At 44.8% G+C, this 21052-nt stretch overlaps 1 long non-coding RNA gene across 1 annotated transcript; it reads right to left on the minus strand.

The window, feature by feature from the left end:
• Positions 1-16396: 16396 nt before the first annotated feature.
• Positions 16397-20732, minus strand: LOC142244546 (uncharacterized). Its single transcript, XR_012724585.1, has 6 exons — positions 20654-20732; positions 20416-20460; positions 19239-19304; positions 18278-18319; positions 17947-18007; positions 16397-16566 (listed from the first exon to the last, which is right to left on the minus strand). It is a non-coding gene; the product is annotated as an uncharacterized LOC142244546 (long non-coding RNA).
• Positions 20733-21052: the final 320 nt, after the last annotated feature.

Below are 21052 nucleotides of genomic sequence, written 5' to 3' on the forward strand. Positions count from 1 at the left end.
CATACTGCATATAGGGCACTGTGTGGGGGCTCATACTGTATATAGAGTGCCGTGTCTTGGCTCATACTGTATATCGGGTGCTGTGTATTGGCTCATACTGTGTATAGAGGCATGTCAGCATATCTAATTCTGCTCAATATTAAGTGATACAATTAATAGTACTGTACAATAATAATTATAAATATGTTATTATTAATATTGAGCAGAATTAATTCCAGCCACCTGGTTTGACCCTCCACAACAGTCACAGTCTCTCATGTAGGAAACTTAATTTTCCACCCTCTTCTATTATGTATTTCACTATTATACTGTATATTCTTTCTCTATCATTTGCATCTGCAGATGTGTTCCAGATCACCCGTGTGTTAATCATATGATCAATCAAAAGAATGATGTGACACGTGGTACATCGGGTGCTGGGGGGGCCCACGCCTTCCAAACTGCCCAGTGTCCTGGCTACAGTTAATTTGCCCCTGGTTAAATGTATAATTTAATTATTCTGACTCAGATGATAAAAAAAATCCAGATTAGCGGTGCAGTCAGCGGTGCAGTCAGCGGTGCTCTAGACACCCCTGCAGGGCAAAGTATCGCGATTGAGTATTCATCTGTCAGTCAAAGCCCGCCATCAAGATAGTTTTCACATGGGACTAAGAAATGTCTTACCTGCTACTCCAGCTCTGCTGTGTGCAGGCGGTCGTCTGGTAGGCGGGATGTACAGAGAGGAGACACTTCTGGTTCTTGGATGGTGGAATTTGGCATCACTTCTTGTGACCGTACTGTACATTGATATTCGTTTTCCATCCTCCAAGTCAGATTTAGTTGCACACTTTGCTGTGGCTTCTGCTGCTATTGTGTTTGAAGTTGAATATTTGGTTAGAGGTGAACCATATCCCTCAATGCTCTAAATCCTTTGCTGATTCTCATTTCCGTTTTCAGTTCCAGAGATTCCAGGAGCGTGTGCCGGGGGACAACAGGTAAGAGGAGGGGAGCCGAGGGCAACTCCGAGGCATGAACTAATCTTAGACATGGAATATTTTCAAAGATCTGTTGTCATGATGACCTGGTCAGGATATGTTGCAGCATGGAGAAAGTGGCGCCTTTTATGAAAAATAAGGGTTGGTCACCTTTTTGTAGTACAGAACACTAAGGATATCCTCCCTTGATAAAGTATATCGTGAAACCTGCGTTGGGCTGCGTGTGGGAACTTCCACATGGGTGAGTTGTGCACTAGATGGTCGCATTAGGTGATAAATATATGGATTTCTTGTGTCTGATATATTATATTGATATAGATTATTTGTGTTTAAACATCTATTCAGTCTCTTGTTAATGCATTTGACCTGCACTGTATGTACTTTGAATCACCATTGTCATTCGGTTGTTCTCCCGCTTGGGGTGTACTTATGTACTCCTTGTGACCTCTATTATATTTATATGTCATGTGTGTTTTTTAATTTATCCTTAAAAAAAATGATATATTTTAATCCTTTTTGGGTTATCTGATCTGGTTGCTCTGGCCGCATATATTGTTGTTTACTTATTTGGTATTGCTGCATTCAGAAATGCCAATCTATCAAAATATAAAATCAATTAATCTGATTGGTAAACAGCGTAGCGGCAAAAAAATTCCAAACGCCGTAATTACATTTTTTGGTCGCCACTAATTTTGTGCAAAATGCAATCACAGGTGATCAAAACATAGCATCTGCGCAAAAATGGTACCATTAAAAACGTCAGCTCGAGACGCAAAAAAAAAGAGAACTCTGAGTTTCAGAAAATGGTGCAAAGTGTTGCCACTTTTTCTGTAGAAACTTGTGAATTTGTTTAACCCCTTAGATAAAAGTAAACCTATACATGTTTGGTGAAACTGGAACCAACCAGAGGCATCGCACCGACAAATCAGTTTTACCATATAGTGAACATGGTGAATAAAATATCCCAAAAACAATTGTGCGATCACATTTTTTTGGGAATTTTTTTCTCACTTGGAATTTTTTTGTCGTTTTCCAGGACACTTTATGGTAAAACTCATGGTTTCATGTAAAAGTACAACTCGTTCTGCAAAAAATAAGCCCTTAGGCTGTGTGCGCACGTTGCGTTTTTTCATGCGTTTACGCAGCGTTTTAAACTGCAGCATAAACGCATGCGTTCTGTGTCCCCAGCAAAGTCTATGAGAAGTTAGGAAATTACATGCGCACGTTGCTTTTTAGAACGCAGCGATTTGGATGCCAAATTTTTGACAAAATCGATGCATTCTAAAAAGCAACATGTCACTTTCTTTTGTGTGTTCTGGATGCTTTTCCCGCTCTGTCTATGGCAGAGCAAGCATCCAGAGCGCATGAATTCCGCATCCATTCTGCAATCATAATGCATCCAAGACGCAGCTTTTCGGCTGCGTTTTGAAATGCACATTCAGTGACAAAACGCTGCAGAATATTTGTCATGGCTGAACACAACGTGCGCACATAGCCTTAGGGCGCTTTCACACTTGCGTCATTTGGCATCCGTCACAGTGCAAATAGTGTGATAATAAAGGCAACGGATTCCTGAGAAATAACGCGTTGCATTAAGTTTTTTCTTTAGCCGAGAGAGAGAGAGCCCCCATCATCACCACACACCCCGGCACTACTGCACCCATCATCACCGCACACACCCAGGCACTTCTGCACCCATCATGACCGCACACACCCCGGCACTACCGCACCCATCATCACTGCTTACACCCTGGCACTACCACACCCATCATCACCGCTCACACCCCAGCAGTACCGCACCCATCATCACCGCTCACAACTCGGCACTACTGCCCCCATCATCACCGCACAGACACCGGCACTACCGCACCCATCATCCCCGCATACACCCCGCCACTGCTGCACCCATCATCACCGCACACACCCCGGCACTACTGCACCCATCATCACCGCACAGATGCAGGCACTAGCGCCCCCATCACCACCGCATATACACCGGCACTACCGCCCCCATCATCACCACACATACACCGGCACTACCGCTCCCATAATCACCGCACACACCCCGGCACTACTGCTCACATCATCACCGCACACACCCAGGCACTACGGCACCCATCATCATCGCACACACCCCGGCACTACTGCACCCATCATCACCGCACATACATCGGCACTACCGCTCCAATCATCACCGCACATACACCGGCACTACCGCCCTCATCATCACCGCACATACACCGGCATTACCGTTCCCATCATCATCGCACACACCTCGGCACTACCGCTCAAATCATCACCACACACACCCAGGCACTACGGCACCCATTATCATCGCACACATCCCGGCACTACCGACCCCATCATCACCGCACATACACCGGCACTACCGCCCCCATCATCAATGCACATACACCGGAACTACCGCCCTCATCATCACCACTCACACCCCGACACTACTGAACCCATCATCACCGCACACACCCCGGCACTACTGCACCCATCATCACTGCAGACACCCCGACACTACTGCACCCATCTTCACCGCACACTCAGGCACTACCGCACCCATCATCACTGCACACACGCCGACACTACCTCAGTGACGTCCCTGCTGACAGCGCGACTCCCTTAAGTTTCTGCGTGGAGCTCACAGGAGCAGCGGTGTTCTACTGCCGCTCCTGATAGCTTCATGTAGCAGAGCTGCACGTGTCGCTGGACCTCGTGGATTACGCCGGACTTTGATGGGTATTTGGGGATTTTAATAAAGTGGTGAAAGAGGGTGTTTTTTGTCTTTAATTCCAAATAAAGTATTTTTTCGGGTGTATGTGTTTATTTACTTTCACTTACAGGTTATCATGGTAGGTATCTCAGGGAGACACCTGACATGATTAACCTAGGACTTAGTGGCAGCTATGGGCTGCCATTAACTCCTTATTACCCTGATTGCCACCGCACCATGGCAATTCGGGATGAGCCGGGTAGAGTCCTGGGACTGTTGCAGCTAATGGGCTGGGGGCTCCCCATAACATACGGCTCCCCATCCTGAGAATACCAGCCTTCAGCCGTGTGGCTTTATCCTGGCTGGTATCAAAATTGGGGGGGACCACACGCCGTTTTTTTTCAATTATTTATTTATTTATTGTACTGCACGATATAGACCCGCCCACCGGCGGCTGTGATTGGTTGCAGTGAGACAGCTGTCACTCAGCGTGGGGGCGTATCTGACTGCAATCAATCGTAGGTGCCGGTGGGCTGGGGAAGCAGGGAATACAAGATTGAATGAGCGGCCGGCATTTTCAAAAGCAGAAGCCGCCAGAGCAGTGTGACAGCCATGCAGCGTCGCGCCGGTGATCGGTGAGTATGAGAGAGGGGGTGAGAGCAGGGAGAGAGACCAGGAGTAATTTTAAATGATATAGAACATTCTGCTGGACATGCTGAGCATGCTTAGTAGAACGTGACGGAATCCTGCACTGGAATCCGTCGCCAAACACATGGTGACGGAATCCAGCACCATAGACATTCATTATGCCTCTAACGGATCCCGACGGAATCCTGTGGAGTGCGGGTTTTTTTACAGCAACAAAAACCGCTACATTCAGTGTTCCTTCCACCCGACGGGCACTGGTGGTCACCGACAAAACATCTGATGCGCCGCGGGGCGGATGCAACGCAAGAGGATCCGTTGCAATCCGCCCTTAATAGAAGCCTATGAGGAATAAACGGCTTCCTGCAACGGTTACCGTTATTCCTCAAGGCGGCGAATTGCAACGGATGCCCCACAACGCAAGTGTGAAAGTAGCCTTATATGGCAAAATTGACTGAAAAATAAAAACAATATGGCTCTCGGAAGAAGGGGAGAAAAAAAAAAACTAAACGGAAAGTTGCCCAGGGGTGAAGGGGTTAAAGAGCATCTGGCATATTATTCTGTAATGTAATTTTATGCAGCTATATAATTTTAAAATTTTTGTCATTAAACTAATAATAAAATGCTATAAGGCCATATGCCCACAGGAGCTTTTTTGTGCGGAATTTGCCGTGGGCAACCTGCGGATTTATCTGGATTTTCCAGATAAATCCACAGGTTTTAACATGTACAGACACTCCCCATGTTATCCTATGGGACATGGGGAGTGTCTGTGTCCACGTTGCGGAATGTGCGGCTGCGGAACATGGTGCGGATGTCCCGCAGCCGCACATAACTGCATGTCAATTATTCCTGCGGAATTACCTGCGGAAATCCTGGCCCTCCGCTATGGAGATAGAGGCCAGGACGTCCGCAGGTAATTCGCAGGAAAGTCCGCAGGTTTACCGCTGCTATATCGCTGGAATCCCGCAGCTAAAAATAGCTGCGGATCGCCGGCGTGCAGCTGCGGGAAACCTGCGGCCGTACCTGCGGATACATCCGCAGGTACGATCTCCCATGGGCACATAGCCTAAGAAAGGGAATAATTTTCCTGGCGGGAGAGGTCCAATCTTGCCTTCTTAGTTGTTAAGTTTATATCAACATAATTGTTGAATGGAAATTGGTAAGTCCAGTTCACCACTTGTTACCTTTATTGGGTCTGGAGCACGGAAAGAGTCTCTGCCAAAGACGCCAATAAATGAGAGATAATAAGAAAAGATCCAGATGCACAGTTATAAAAATAACTTAATTTATTGATACAGAATAAATATTTTGATATTTTCTACAATAGGCTTATATTGTAAAACACCGAGGCGTTTCTGGAGCGTCAAAGATAATTGGTGATCTTTTGCCTTGGAGTACATTTTCCTGTTCAGAGAAAAGAAAAAAGGAAATAGTTTTCCTGGTGGGAGAAGTCCGATCTTGACTTTTTGGTTGTTGCATTTATGTTAAGGTAATTGGTGAGCTTTTGCCTCTGAGTGAATTCTTCTATGCAGTGAAGGATTTTCATGATGTGCGATCAAGAGGGTAGGACCATGTAGGCGGGTGGTTGACAGTAACACATCCTTGGTAAGTTGCTTTCTAGTTTCCTGGGTACCAGGCTGTCGGGTTGGTATCACTTATTGTTTTATAGTGATTTGTACCCCTTGATAATGTTTCAATACAGAATGGTTCTTTCACAACATATAAAGAGTCTCGGGTTGATTGGTGAGAGATTTTCTTCACATTCTTTCCTTGTTGGAGCCAAAACAGCTGCCGTTGGGGATCGTTGGATTTCTTATCTTGTAAGGGCAGAATGGTAGATTGTCTTCCAAGCAGAATAAGCTTTTCATCAGACTGGATTTTCATGTTTTTTCAATTATTTCCTTTTCTTATTTTTTTTCAGGCATCACTTTATGGATTTTTGGCCATTCGTTTGTGCACTGGGCACTGAACAGAGCCTGCAAAAGATTGTACGGTGATAACCTCTCCTGGTCTCTGGATCCTTTAAGCGTCTACTGGAAGAGCTTTAGAAGACTTTGGTGAAAGAGTGCTCTTGACTCCGTTCTTGAAATATGTATTCTCATTCCTGATCCAGATGCTATTATTTTTCATAGGGTTGGAAATGATGTGGGTAAGGCACCACTGAATGAGTCTTCTGAATAAAGAGACACCCTATTCCTGGTTCAGTTGGGAAAGCCAAGATCGTTTTCTGGCTTTATAGTCAATGCTAACTGTATTACATTAAAAGGAACCCCCAATTAAAGATATTCTTTATTAGTTATAATTAAAATCAACAAAAAGTGATGTCCCAATATATATAAATCACCTAGTGGGTCATAGTGGACATTAACCTAAAGCGCAAACAAATGTATGGGGCTGATAGACTAAAGGGGTAGGAGAAAGATTCTTTCCCTAGTGTACCCTAAGGGTCCCTTAGCTCCAAGATTGACCCAATCACATTAATTTACACCTAAAAGATGGACATTTCCATGCCTCAATTGTCTACAGTGCAACAATGTCCTTAAAGGAAACAAGGTTTACCATCCCCAAACAGAGGAGACTTATCCCATCAATGGGTTTTTTACTTGTGACTCCTCTTTTGTAGTGTATGTAATCAAATGCCCCTGCAGATTGTTGTATATAGGCGAGACCACGCAACAAGTAAGGGACAGGATCTCACAGCACAAGTCCACCATTCATTGTGAGAAAATGTCTCTCCCACTATCATTCCACTTCCATCAGAAGGGACACAGACTTTCACAGCTTAAATGCTAAGTGCTAGAACAGATATCCCAGCACAGACGGGGTGGTAACAGGGTTACCCTTCTCAAAAAAGGGAATCATTTTTGGATCTTCACCCTACAAACTTTGGAACCTAAAGGCCAAAACAGAGATTTTGCCATTTCTAGTTTTTCTTAATATTTAGTTCCATGTTCTTTGGTTTATTTTTACCTTACTCAGAATTTTCTCTCTTATTTTTAGTACTGCACGTAACATGTCATAGGCTGTGGGATCACTTCAATCAAGTATTGGTATAAGACATTCCTTTTTCCTTCCTTTTTCTCCTATTTTTGTCTATAATGTATTTTTATTGTTATTTTTCTTTTCTTTTTTTCTTCTTAGTTTTTACTTTATTTTTTTATCTTTATTTTTCTTTTATTTCTTTTTATCTTTTGTCTTTTATTTTTCTTCTCTTTTATTTTATTTACATTTTATTTTTGTTTTGTTTTTATATTTTCTTTATTTTTTTGTGATTTTTTTTTTTTACATTTTTTCTTATTCTACTCTTCTTTTGATTCATGTTTTCTTCTCCCTTCATCTACGTGCAGTACATAGTTATACTTTCTTGTATTTTCTCTAACATTTCCTCTACCCTTCATCCTTTCCTCCTGCTTCCACTTCTTGGCATTTACATCTAATTATTTCTGCCTCTCTCCTAGACATGCGCAGTGATTCCACTCATGCACTCTTCCATTTGTCATCCACTGCCATCCGATTACCTCACACCCACGTCATCACCAGATGTGACGTTGGAACACAATGGCCCCTGCCTTGCAAGACTCACTGACTTCCTCATTAAATGGCAGAAACGGGACGGTACTGTTCTAAGTGCAACAGACTGGACGAGCTCTGATACCGAGGCACCGCAACACAGTCACAACCCAAACACTCAATTTTTTTGTGGCGTGCCCAGGCATGCAGAATGAAGCCTTCTCCCATGACTATCGCCTTGGGCCATGTTACAGGAACCTTAACCTCTTCTGTAGGAAATTAAAGTGGCACGAATTTTATAAGAGCCATGGTAGAGAACAGTATCAGTAATTGGATGTCTCCTTGGAGGACATTAAGGGTATCTATACCCTCACCAACCTAATTTCAGAGGGTGTAATGACAAGAGGCCTTGACCATTTCACTAATCTCAAGGTCAAGTGTACTAAAATGCCACCACATGGGGATTTAAATTATGTGGCTACCTTTCTCAAAATCAAACAGGGTAAGAATAAAAAGATTAACAAAAATGGAGATATTTCACTAATCTCCCAGGGAAGAGGTCTATATTTTGGATGATCTGGAGAATAACCAGGAGATTATCATAAAACTCTCTGATAAGGATAGTAAAATTGTAATACTGGATCCTCAAACTTCCATATATATGTGTTACTAAATCCTGAGGAAACATACAAGATTTTATGTAATGACCCTACCCGTGCCTACCCTGACTCATTGACATCTCGGCTCATCGATGCTACAGATCATCTCATCATCTCAAGTAAAAATAAAAATATTAAAAAAATGGAGATATTTCACTGTGTAATCTCCCAGGGAAGAGGTCTATATTTTGGATGATCTTGAGAACAACCAGGAGATTATCATAAAACTCTCTGATAAGGATAGTAAAATTGTAATACTGGATCCTCAAACTTCCATATATATGTGTTACTAAATCCTGAGGAAACATACAAGATTTTATGTAATGACCCTACCCGTGCCTACCCTGACTCATTGACATCTCGGCTCATCGATGCTACAGATCATCTCATCATCTCAAGTAAAAATAAAAATATTAAAAAAATGGAGATATTTCACTGTGTAATCTCCCAGGGAAGAGGTCTATATTTTGGATGATCTTGAGAACAACCAGGAGATTATCATAAAACTCTCTGATAAGGATAGTAAAATTGTAATACTGGATCCTCAAACTTCCATATATATGTGTTACTAAATCCTGAGGAAACATACAAGATTTTATGTAATGACCCTGTGAAGCCCCACAGGTGTTGTATCGGTGCATACCTTCAGGGACTCCACGTAGCTGGATCTGGTCACAGGTAGGGAATCTTCAGTGTTTGATCGTGACGCCACTCTCAGTATTTGCGGTCAGAGGGGACCGCCACTGCAGGTTAGAGGACGCCTGGGGCTGATGGTGGGTGCAGTCGGGTGTAGTAGCCTCCTGAGAGTGAGGCAAGCCCCAGGGCCCTTTGTAAAGCTGTAGTACCACAAGTCGCAGAATGACCACACACAGGCAGAGTGTCTTTCAGGGTTTTTACTCACTTCAGGTGGCAGGGTGAGTAACCCGGGCGTAGCTGGGATGAACCAGGTGGGAACCAGGTATCCTTCCGGCTGACTGTATGAGGGTGACTACAAACTCGCCTTCCTTAGCCCTTGGTGGTTTGGGGTGACCCCGACTTTGAGTCCCTATGGGGGTCACCCAGGGAAGATGCTCCAAGCCTCTCTCCCCTTCTTGTTTTGCCGTGTGCTTGTTCCCCGGGCCAGGCCACTCCAGCCTCTTGCCTCCTGTGACCTATGGGCCCTACTTGCGGTTACGTGGCTGCGGCTTTTGGTTGTTGTGGTGTGGGCTGTAAGAGCCCCACACCGGCAGGTTTAGCAGGGAAAGGTGAATCTATCCTCGCTTCGGGATCTGCCGCCCGGTTGGGCCTGGTGCTCTCTAGAAGTCTCCTTACTTCCCACTCCGTGCACTCTCTAGCTGAAGCTGGCTTTCAGGCAGCACTCCTAGTTGACCGTTCTCCCCCGTCTGTAGTCACTGCGCGGGCGCTGTTAGACAGCATCAGCCCCACAGGTCTGCTCCTCACTGAGCCCTCTGGAGTTCTGCTCTAACCGACTCACTGGTGGGTTTTTCCATCTCTGCTCTTTCTGCTGACATCTCCTCAGTCCGAGCTCCAAGCTCTAACTAACTCCTCCTATCTCTCTTTTCTTCCCCACTTGTGTCTGCCTACGCCACCTAGCAACCAGACTCTCTTACCACACCCCTTGAGAGGAGATGGAAGCTCTCACCCCCTCCACTATTCCAGTGAAGGCGTAGGCTCTGCCCCCTCCTGGGTTCCCCAGGGGTCCTCTCTTAGGTACATGTGTGAGGCCTGATCACTATGCGCCTGTGTTCCACACCCCAGTCAGCCATCTGGATTACCTGTATTGTACTGTCCCCAGCATGGGTGCAGTACTCAGTGGTGCCTGACCAGGTCAGGGGCGCCACATTCCCCCTTAGTTATCACCAGCACGTCCTCGGGCTGCAAGACAACATTTTAAAATGCATAAAACATTAAAACATGTAAAACATTTTTTAAAAGCACCAGGTATCAGACATCACCACCCTCCACCCACAAGTCCGTTAACCCACCCAAAACCCTCTCACGTTGGCCGCGGCTTCAGCCACTTCTGGCAGGATGTAGAGGCGGCTTTCATGGGCTGGTGGTTTCAGGGTATACCCGGCCTGGTGGATCCGCGCCGTCAGCCTCTTCTGGCGGGATGCAGAGGCGGCCTCCACAGTTGGTGCTGACCAGGTACCCTCTTTGTGGTGGTGAGCCAAGGCCCCATAAACAGGCGTGCTCTCTGGTCGCAGGTGAGCCAAGGCCCTTTTCTACGGACGGGCCCCCCTGGTTGCAGACGAGCCAAGCCCCTAAACAGGCTGGCCCTGGTGGTGGTGCCACTGGTGTAACTATTTACACTGCGAGAGTTTGTGGCTATAGCAAGTTCATAGCCTTAAGTTTATTTCTCACAATAGTTTTTGTGGGCGCATTTCTTAAACGTTGCAAAACAAAACTTTCAAAACTTTAACTTCTGTACTTCTTTTCTGTACTTTACTTTACTCTACTCCTCTTTTTCACTAGGGCGAGGGCACGTTGGGCACTGGCACCTGTGACTTTCCTGCTCTTTGTCTCTTTCTTCATCTGTGGTTGCCTCATCTATAGGTTCTGTGTCTTTCCTTTCTTGGTCTGCATCTGATTCCTTTTCTGTATCTGTTTCTTTATCTCTGTCTTGTCTTTCTTGTCTTTCTTGTCTTTCTTGTCTTTCTTGTCTTTCTTGTCTTTCTTGCCTTTCTTGTCTTTCTTGTCTTTCTTGTCTTTCTTGTCTGGGACATGGTGCTACATCGAGCGCATACAATCCCCTTTCACCTTCATGCAGAGTGAACTGTACTGCTTCTCCAATTTTCAAATTTCTGCCTGAATGTCCTCTGGGCAGGTGGGCTTGAACATCTCTCCTGTTAACAAATATGCCCTCTTTTATTCCTTTCACTACAATAAAGCCGTATCCGCTTTTCAAGTTGAAGTCCTCTACTATTCCTCTGTAAAGGGGTCCTCTAGCCTGGGCTTTGGACCTTCTTAGGCACCTTTTCTCCTCCAGATCTCTGGCTGTAACCTCTTTCTGTTCTGGGGACTGTGGTGTCGGAGGACGCTTTGATCTGCTGCGCCGTGTCTTGCGGGCTGGGTTCATGCCTGTGGGCTCCCAGGTGAGGTCTTTAGGCTGATCTTCGTCTGCAGACGGTGTCAAATCCTCTTCATCCCAGCGGGAATAGGGCAACATCTCCGGTTCTGAGTATAGATCCACTGCTGGTGGCTCCGGAGTCAGCTCCTCAGCTTCCTGGCCTCCTCTCCCCCTTAGTTCTTCTTGGCACTCCTTTGGTGGCAGTGCTGGGGATGGGCTTTCTTCAGCTGGTCTGGGCGGTGGACTCTCCGGCGCGGCTGCAGGGGTTGCCTGAATCTCCTTGGGGGTATGCGGAGGGAGCAGATACCGATCCACCATCTCCTGTGGGAACTGGGCCTCTAGGTCAGCCTTCAGCTTCCAGTATTCAGGGTCCTCTCCTATCAGGGTCTTCCTAGCAGGGACCTCTTTGGATTGGGGAGCGGTGTCTGCTCTGGCCTTGCAGGCCGGGGAAAATAGTGATGCAATCTCTTGGCGGGCCGCGCCCTGTATGGCGGCGGCCTGGTCTTGGCGGGCCGCGCCTGGCATGGCGGCGGCCTGGTCTTGGCAGGCCGCGCCCGGCATGGCGGCGGCCTGGATCAGTGTCGCTGTTGCAGGGGGCTCTGTGCAGGCTGGGCTGGACGTCGCTGCAGCGATCGGAGCTTGGCGGGCCGCACCCGGCGGGGCTGCGGCCTGGTTCAGCATCTCACTTGCGGCGCGGACGAGCGTCGCTGCTGCGGTGGGGTCTTGGCGGACTGGGCTCAGCAGGGTGGCAGCCTGGGTCAGTGTCACACCTGCGGCACGGATCAGTATCGCAGTGGTAGTCGGACCTTTGCGGGCCAGGCGGGGCATGGCTGCGGTGGCCTGGATTTGGCGGGCCGCATCTAGCGTGGCTGCGGCCTGGTTCGGTGGCGCCGCGCCGGGCGCCTCTTCCGGGACCGCGGGCGTGGCAGCAGGGGTCGGGGCACTTGCGCTAGCCGGGGCATCACTCGACTCACCCATCTGTGGCAGCATCGGGGTCTGCGTCGTCGCCGCTCGGTCTGACATGCGTCGCGCGGCTCCCTCCTCGTAGGTCCGCACCGCCGCAGCCATCTCCAGGAGCTCCGTGCGTTCTTCCCTAAGCTGTCGCACAATCCCGGCCTCCAGCCGGTCGCAGAAGATGGCAAGCTCCCGGTACCACCAGGCAGCAGTGCCTGGTTCTGGGTATCCGCGTCTGGACTCCATTTTCTCTAACAAGCTGCTGGCTTCTCTTCTGCTCCGCCGTCTCTGGACGCTTCCGCTTTCTTCATCAGCGAGGTCAGGACTCTGCAGGGGATCTCTGGGTAGCCACACCTCTTCGTGGGCGGTAACTTCTCCCAGCGCGGGCTGCTGTTGTTTTTCGGCGCGCTTTTCATGGTGGCAATATGGCGGCGCTTCCAATTTTTCAAGCGGACCGCCCAGGCACATGGTCACCTGTCTGAACAGGTCTAGTCCTTATCCTGTTCGTGACGCCAGATGTGAAGCCCCACAGGTGTTGTATCGGTGCATACCTTCAGGGACTCCACGTAGCTGGATCTGGTCACAGGTAGGGAATCTTCAGTGTTTGATCGTGACGCCACTCTCAGTATTTGCGGTCAGAGGGGACCGCCACTGCAGGTTAGAGGACGCCTGGGGCTGATGGTGGGTGCAGTCGGGTGTAGTAGCCTCCTGAGAGTGAGGCAAGCCCCAGGGCCCTTTGTAAAGCTGTAGTACCACAAGTCGCAGAATGACCACACACAGGCAGAGTGTCTTTCAGGGTTTTTACTCACTTCAGGTGGCAGGGTGAGTAACCCGGGCGTAGCTGGGATGAACCAGGTGGGAACCAGGTATCCTTCCGGCTGACTGTATGAGGGTGACTACAAACTCGCCTTCCTTAGCCCTTGGTGGTTTGGGGTGACCCCGACTTTGAGTCCCTATGGGGGTCACCCAGGGAAGATGCTCCAAGCCTCTCTCCCCTTCTTGTTTTGCCGTGTGCTTGTTCCCCGGGCCAGGCCACTCCAGCCTCTTGCCTCCTGTGACCTATGGGCCCTACTTGCGGTTACGTGGCTGCGGCTTTTGGTTGTTGTGGTGTGGGCTGTAAGAGCCCCACACCGGCAGGTTTAGCAGGGAAAGGTGAATCTATCCTCGCTTCGGGATCTGCCGCCCGGTTGGGCCTGGTGCTCTCTAGAAGTCTCCTTACTTCCCACTCCGTGCACTCTCTAGCTGAAGCTGGCTTTCAGGCAGCACTCCTAGTTGACCGTTCTCCCCCGTCTGTAGTCACTGCGCGGGCGCTGTTAGACAGCATCAGCCCCACAGGTCTGCTCCTCACTGAGCCCTCTGGAGTTCTGCTCTAACCGACTCACTGGTGGGTTTTTCCATCTCTGCTCTTTCTGCTGACATCTCCTCAGTCCGAGCTCCAAGCTCTAACTAACTCCTCCTATCTCTCTTTTCTTCCCCACTTGTGTCTGCCTACGCCACCTAGCAACCAGACTCTCTTACCACACCCCTTGAGAGGAGATGGAAGCTCTCACCCCCTCCACTATTCCAGTGAAGGCGTAGGCTCTGCCCCCTCCTGGGTTCCCCAGGGGTCCTCTCTTAGGTACATGTGTGAGGCCTGATCACTATGCGCCTGTGTTCCACACCCCAGTCAGCCATCTGGATTACCTGTATTGTACTGTCCCCAGCATGGGTGCAGTACTCAGTGGTGCCTGACCAGGTCAGGGGCGCCACAACCCTACCCGTGCCCACCCTGACTCATTGACATCTCGGCTCATAGATGCTACAGATAGTCAGCTCATCTCAAGTAAAAATAAAAAGATTAAAAAAATGGAGATCCCTCACTGTGTAATCTCCCAGGGAAGAGGTCTATATTTTGGATGATCTTGAGAATAACCAGGAGATTATCATAAAACTCTCTGATAAGGATAGTAAAACTGTAATACTGGATCCTCAAACTTCCATATATATGTGTTACTAAATCCTGAGGAAACATACAAGATTTTATGTAATGACCCTACCCGTGCCCACCCTGACTCATTGACATCTCGGCTCATCGATGCTACAGATAGTCAGCTCATCTCAAGTAAAAATAAAAAGATTTAAAAAATGGAGATATTTCACTAATCTCCCAGGGAAGAGGTCTATATTTTGGATGATCTTGAGAATAACCAGGAGATTATCATTAAACTCTCTGATAAGGATGATAAAATTGTAATACTGGATCCTCAAACTTCCATATATATGTGTTACTAAATCCTGAGGAAACATACAAGATTTTATGTAATGACCCTACCCGTGCCTACCCTGACTCATTGACATCTCGGCTCATCGATGCTACAGATAGTCCGCTCATCTCAAGTAAAAATAAAAAGATTAAAAAAATGGAGATATTTCACTGTGTAATCTCCCAGGGAAGAGGTCTATATTTTGGATGATCTTGAGAATAACCAGGAGATTATCATAAAACTCTCTGATAAGGATAGTAAAACTGTAATACTGGATCCTCAAACTTCCATATATATGTGTTACTAAATCCTGAGGAAACATACAAGATTTTATGTAATGACCCTACCCGTGCCCACCCTGACTCATTGACATCTCGGCTCATCGATGCTACAGATAGTCAGCTCATCTCAAGTAAAAATAAAAAGATTTAAAAAATGGAGATATTTCACTAATCTCCCAGGGAAGAGGTCTATATTTTGGATGATCTTGAGAATAACCAGGAGATTATCATTAAACTCTCTGATAAGGATGATAAAATTGTAATACTGGATCCTCAAACTTCCATATATATGTGTTACTAAATCCTGAGGAAACATACAAGATTTTATGTAATGACCCTACCCGTGCCTACCCTGACTCATTGACATCTCGGCTCATCGATGCTACAGATAGTCCGCTCATCTCAAGTAAAAATAAAAAGATTAAAAAAATGGAGATATTTCACTGTGTAATCTCCCAGGGAAGAGGTCTATATTTTGGATGATCTTGAGAATAACCAGGAGATTATCATAAAACTCTCTGATAAGGATAGTAAAATTGTAATACTGGATCCTCAAACTTCCATATATATGTGTTACTAAATCGTGAGGAAACATACAAGATTTTATGTAATGACCCTACCCGTGCCCACCCTGACTCATTGACATCTCGGCTCATCGATGCTACAGATAGTCAGCTCATCTCAAGTAAAAATAAAAAGATTAAAAAAATGGAGATCCCTCACTGTGTAATCTCCCAGGGAAGAGGTCTATATTTTGGATGATCTGGAGAATAACCAGGAGATTATCATAAAACTCTCTGATAAGGATAGTAAAATTGTAATACTGGATCCTCAAACTTCCATATATATGTGTTACTAAATCCTGAGGAAACATACAAGATTTTATGTAATGACCCTACCCGTGCCCACCCTGACTCATTGACATCTCGGCTCATCGATGCTACAGATAGTCAGCTCATCTCAAGTAAAAATAAAAATATTAAAAAAAATGGAGATATTTCACTGTAATCTCCCAGTGAAGAGGTCTATAATTTGGATGATCTTGAGAATAACCAGGAGATTATCATGAAACTCTCTGATAAGGATAGTAAAATTGTAATACTGGATCCTCAAACTTCCATATGTATGTGTTACTAAATCCTGAGGAAACATACAAGATTTTATGTAATGACCCCACCCGTGCCTACCCTGACTCATTGACATCTCTGCTCATCGATGCTACAGATAGTCAGCTCATCTCAAAAGAAGAATTTCTTTTAATGGTACCCAACACCCCGATATTACCATCCTTCTACGCACTTCCCACAATCCACAAAGAAATATTGCCTCTAAAGGGATTCCCAATTGTCTAGGGGATCAATTATCCTATTGGGGTTCCTTTTAATGTTTTACAGTTATCCCGGCTTTCCCAACTGAACCATTGTTTTCCTTTTATCGTTAAACAATGTTTAATCCTCTGGTATACTTATTGTAGTTAGACTCCATGATAACTACAGCTGAAAGATCTGCAAAGAACACACATCAAAACCAATTAATAGTCACAGTGCATATAGTAATGACTCATTAAACAATACAAAAAATAAAAGATATGTATTACAGTAGTGTTTGTAATCGATTGTGTCAGTAATCCTAAGCCCGAGAGATAATTATGGCTCAATGAAAAAAAAAATAAGTACAAAACGCACAAAAAGGCAAAGTGCAAAATGTAATACAGTAAGAAAAAAATAAATGTAGTAGATCATAAAAGTTACACACACAATTCATAAAATACTGCACAGGGGTCCAATCTATAAGGGAACTTTACAAAGTGCACACAAATAATATCACCTGAAATATGAGGAAAGTGCAAATCAAAAGAGCTGAGTCTGTATAGTCAAGACACTGGACATAGAGTAAGATGGAAACACCAGGGAGTAATAGTCAGTTAAAGACCTGTAAACAATATATCTGTGTGTGTGTGTGTGTGTGTGTGTGTGTGTGTGTGTGTGTGTGTGTGTACACATAGGCAGAATTTTTTTAGGTCCAGAACGCCTTCATTACAATGCTTTGTGTGCTGCCTTTGGTGGTGCACATGTCCAGAAGGGGAGATTTCCTGGAGCTCTGTTGGCACCAATACAGAATGGCAGCGCAGTTTCAGGGGAGCCCATCTCCTTTTCTGTGACATCATCGCATCAGTACAAACATGTCTGCACCAGCCACAAGCAGAAGAGGAGCCCCAGGGAGCAGAGCAGAGCGAGGTGATTAGGTGTAGTGTTTTCTTCTTTTATTAGTTTGTGTATGGGATGTGTGCTTGTATACAGGGAGCTAAGTAGGGGCTTATACTGTATATAGGGACTTATATACGAGCTATGTGAGGGCTTACACTATGTATAGGAGGCTATGTGGGGACTCAAGCTGTATATAGCGGGATATGTGAGAGCTCATACTGTGTAAAATGAGATATGTGGGGCGTATGATATATAGGGGACTATGCGAGGGCTGATACTGTGTATAGGGGACTATGTGGGGTTTATGCTATATATAGAGGACTACGTGAGGGGTCACACTGTGTATAGGAGGCTATGTGGGGACTCAATCTGTATATAGGGGGCTATGTGAGGGCTCATACTGTGTTTAGGGGATATGTGGGGTTTATGCTATATATAGGGGATTATGGGAGGGCTCATACTGTGTATAGGAGCAATGGGCAGACTCAAACTGTATATAGGGGATATATAAGGGCTCATACTGATATCGGGGCTATGTGAGGGTCATACTGTGTATAAGAGCTATGTGGGGACTCATGCTGTATACAGGAGGGGCTTATACTACACATTGATAAGATGAAACTGAAAACAACTTGTAAATCTTAAAATCTTTCAATAAATATTTTGAAAACTACTTACGTTTTTTCTTTTTTATTCTGTCACTGTTTTGCTGATGCAGCATGAAAATAATCTGAAGAGCCTAAAAGGAAGACAAACAATTGGTAAAAAGTGTTTAGATGGAAAAGGAAGGACGGGAGAGATAGTGAGTTTAGAAGACGGGAACTGAAAAGGGAAATGCTTTTCTCTCACTATGGGGCGAATAGATAGATAGTGAAATATTGAATTCTTCCATTAAAGATATACAATATAGTATAGAGAAATAATGGGAAGCCACAAATATATCTAATTATATTATGAGCCTCAGTATAACAAAATGTTATTTACAACAATGGGGGAAACGTTTCCTTACTTTTGTGGACGGCTCTCTGTCTCGTTGCTGTCCTTTTTGCTGCTGGAGAAATAGAAGAAATTCTAACAAGTAAATAGTAAGTAAAATAATAATGAGGAACAAATCCTAGTCCTATAGCGACACAGACAATGAGGAGAATGTCTGACATGTCTCATATACATCGCCACATGATATAGATCAGACCTGGGTAAAGTGCGGCCGGCACCATTCTCTCCACCGCTGGCGTCCCAGTGTCACCGCTCTCTTTATCCCCAGGATGCAGATAGTGCTGAATACATTGGAGGACAAAGCCAATGGCTACTTCTTCCACCAATCACCAAGTGCAATTGAGACAGCAGAGGCGATGACATCACATCATTGTGCCGGCTGTGTAGAGAGTCAGTGCACCGGAGACCAAAGCAGAGCGCAGCAGCGGGGAAACGGGACCAAGGGGAGTATATGTTTTCCATATATATATATATATATATATATATATATATATATATATATAAATTTTTATATATATATATATATATATATATATATATATATATAAAACATGTGTAATTGTATATTGAAGAGCTATGTGGGTGCTCATACTGTATATAGGAGGGCTATGTTGGGGCTATATTGGGGCTCATACTCTATCTAGTAGAGGTATTTGGGGGCTCATACTGTATATAGCAGTTATGTGGGGGTTCATAATGTATATAGGACACTGTGTGGGGGCTCATACTCTATAGATGAGCTATGTAGGGGCTCATACTGTATTTAGGAGTACAATGTGAGGGCTCATACAGTATATAGTATGAAAATTATGGTAATAACTCATTGTATAAATAGCATTTTCTCATTTTGCTGCATGAGGACAGATCTTCGGCCTTGTAACTACTGGGAAAAACCATTGCATAATTTTGCATCTGGAAGAAAGCAGTTAGGACATAAGGACACATCCTCTGGGAAAAGGGGTTAAAATACTTACCTGTCTCTGATGTTGCTCCTGTTCTTTCTCCTCAAGCATTTAGGTATCCACCATTTACATTTGTGTCTTAAAAAAACCCCAGAGAAATTGACATTTAGACACTTCACATTATCATTCTGATAAGTATATGACAACAATAGATACAGTGATTTGAAACACAGACACTTAAAATATCAGAAAATATCATCTATATGGTGTGTCTCCTAAATAGATGCAATGAGTTAAAGGGAAATTATCAGTTGAATCGACACTCCTAAGTCATCTATATGGGCAAGTACATCATAGGAAGCTGAAAAAACTTATACCTTGATATCTGTGATCCAATGTCTTATTCCAGAGAAGTCCACATTTCTCTTAATATGTCAATAAGCTGTTAATATCTATGGGCTGGACACAGATCTCTATCCAGAGCTTATTTTCAAGAAAAGGAGGAGCTACCAGTGTGAGACATGTATCTTAGGAAAGCAGACTTTCAGTCATTACATGTCTCACACCAGTAACACCCCATTTTATTTAACTTAAGCTCTGCAGGTAGATTCTCTGGGAGATCTGTGTCCCGCCCAGAGATCTTAAGAGCTTATTTACATATTAAGCAAACGTGGCTTTCTCTGGAATAAGATTGAAATGTAAAGTGCTGTGGACTATGATGGCGCTATAGAAAGAAAAATTATTATTATTGTTATAATAAGACATCAGATCGCAGATATTACGTATCATTTTATTCAGCTTCTTATGACCTACATGCCCGTATAGGTTCAAACGAACATTCGCGCGCGGAATTCATGAAATCACATCCACTTTGCTTAGACATTTAGGCCGTGATCACATGTAACATAAATGCTGCGTTTTTTCCTGCTTGTTTTTTTGCACAAAAATTCTGCTTTGTTTAGCCGTCCAAGAATAAGTGGATGTGATTCAATGAAAACCTCACCCAGTGTCCGTCTAAAGACGCCGCTGAACTGTGCGGTTTTGGTGTTTTTTTCTCTAGAGGCTTCAATGTGGAGCCTAAAAGGCATGGAAAAAACTGCAGTTACTTTTTTACTGCAGAATCAAAGCTTTTCTGTACTATAAAAACAGTTAAAAACGCGGCTTCACATCTGCACCTAAAACGCATCAAATAAGGAGGAAAAGCATAAAAAATGCAGCAATAAATGCAATGACCGTTCTAGTGACTTACCTGATGGACTCTGTACTCGGCCAGGCTTTCTTTACTTCTCTTGGCCTATATGAAAATGTAGCGTTTGTTAGAGCCAGTGACACTTACAGAAAGCCCCATGTATATAGAGCGTCTCGTTAATAAATGCTATGACAATTACTGTAACTAAAGGGGGCTTACACAGATAAAAAATGCAGTACATTACACATCCACATCTGTATACAGCCTATACTGTATATCTCACTATCTCTTTACTTACGGTCTGATGTTGTCGTCCTTGATGTTATCTTCCCTGATGTTATCCTCCTTGATGTTATCTTCCTTGATGTTATTTTCCCTGATTTTATCCTCCTTGATTTTATCCTCTTTGATTTTATCCTCCCTGATATTTTCCTCCTTGATGTTATCCTCTTTGATTTTATCCTTCCTGATGTTATCTTCCTTGATGTTATCCTCTTTCTCCTCAGCACTAAAAAACATAATCCATTATAAGAGAGGGTTAGAGCGTGTACACACATTGCAATTATGGTGCGTTTATTGTAATGGTCTTTGCTGTGATTTTGGAAAAACATAACGAGAAATATGCCTTAATTGAGTAATGTGAACCCACCCTAGTGGAGATAAATCCACCATTCATGAGCAGGAGAAATTTTTCTGA

Source organism: Anomaloglossus baeobatrachus, chromosome 6 (genome assembly GCF_048569485.1).
Source record: "Anomaloglossus baeobatrachus isolate aAnoBae1 chromosome 6, aAnoBae1.hap1, whole genome shotgun sequence".
NCBI lineage: Eukaryota > Metazoa > Chordata > Amphibia > Anura > Aromobatidae > Anomaloglossus > Anomaloglossus baeobatrachus.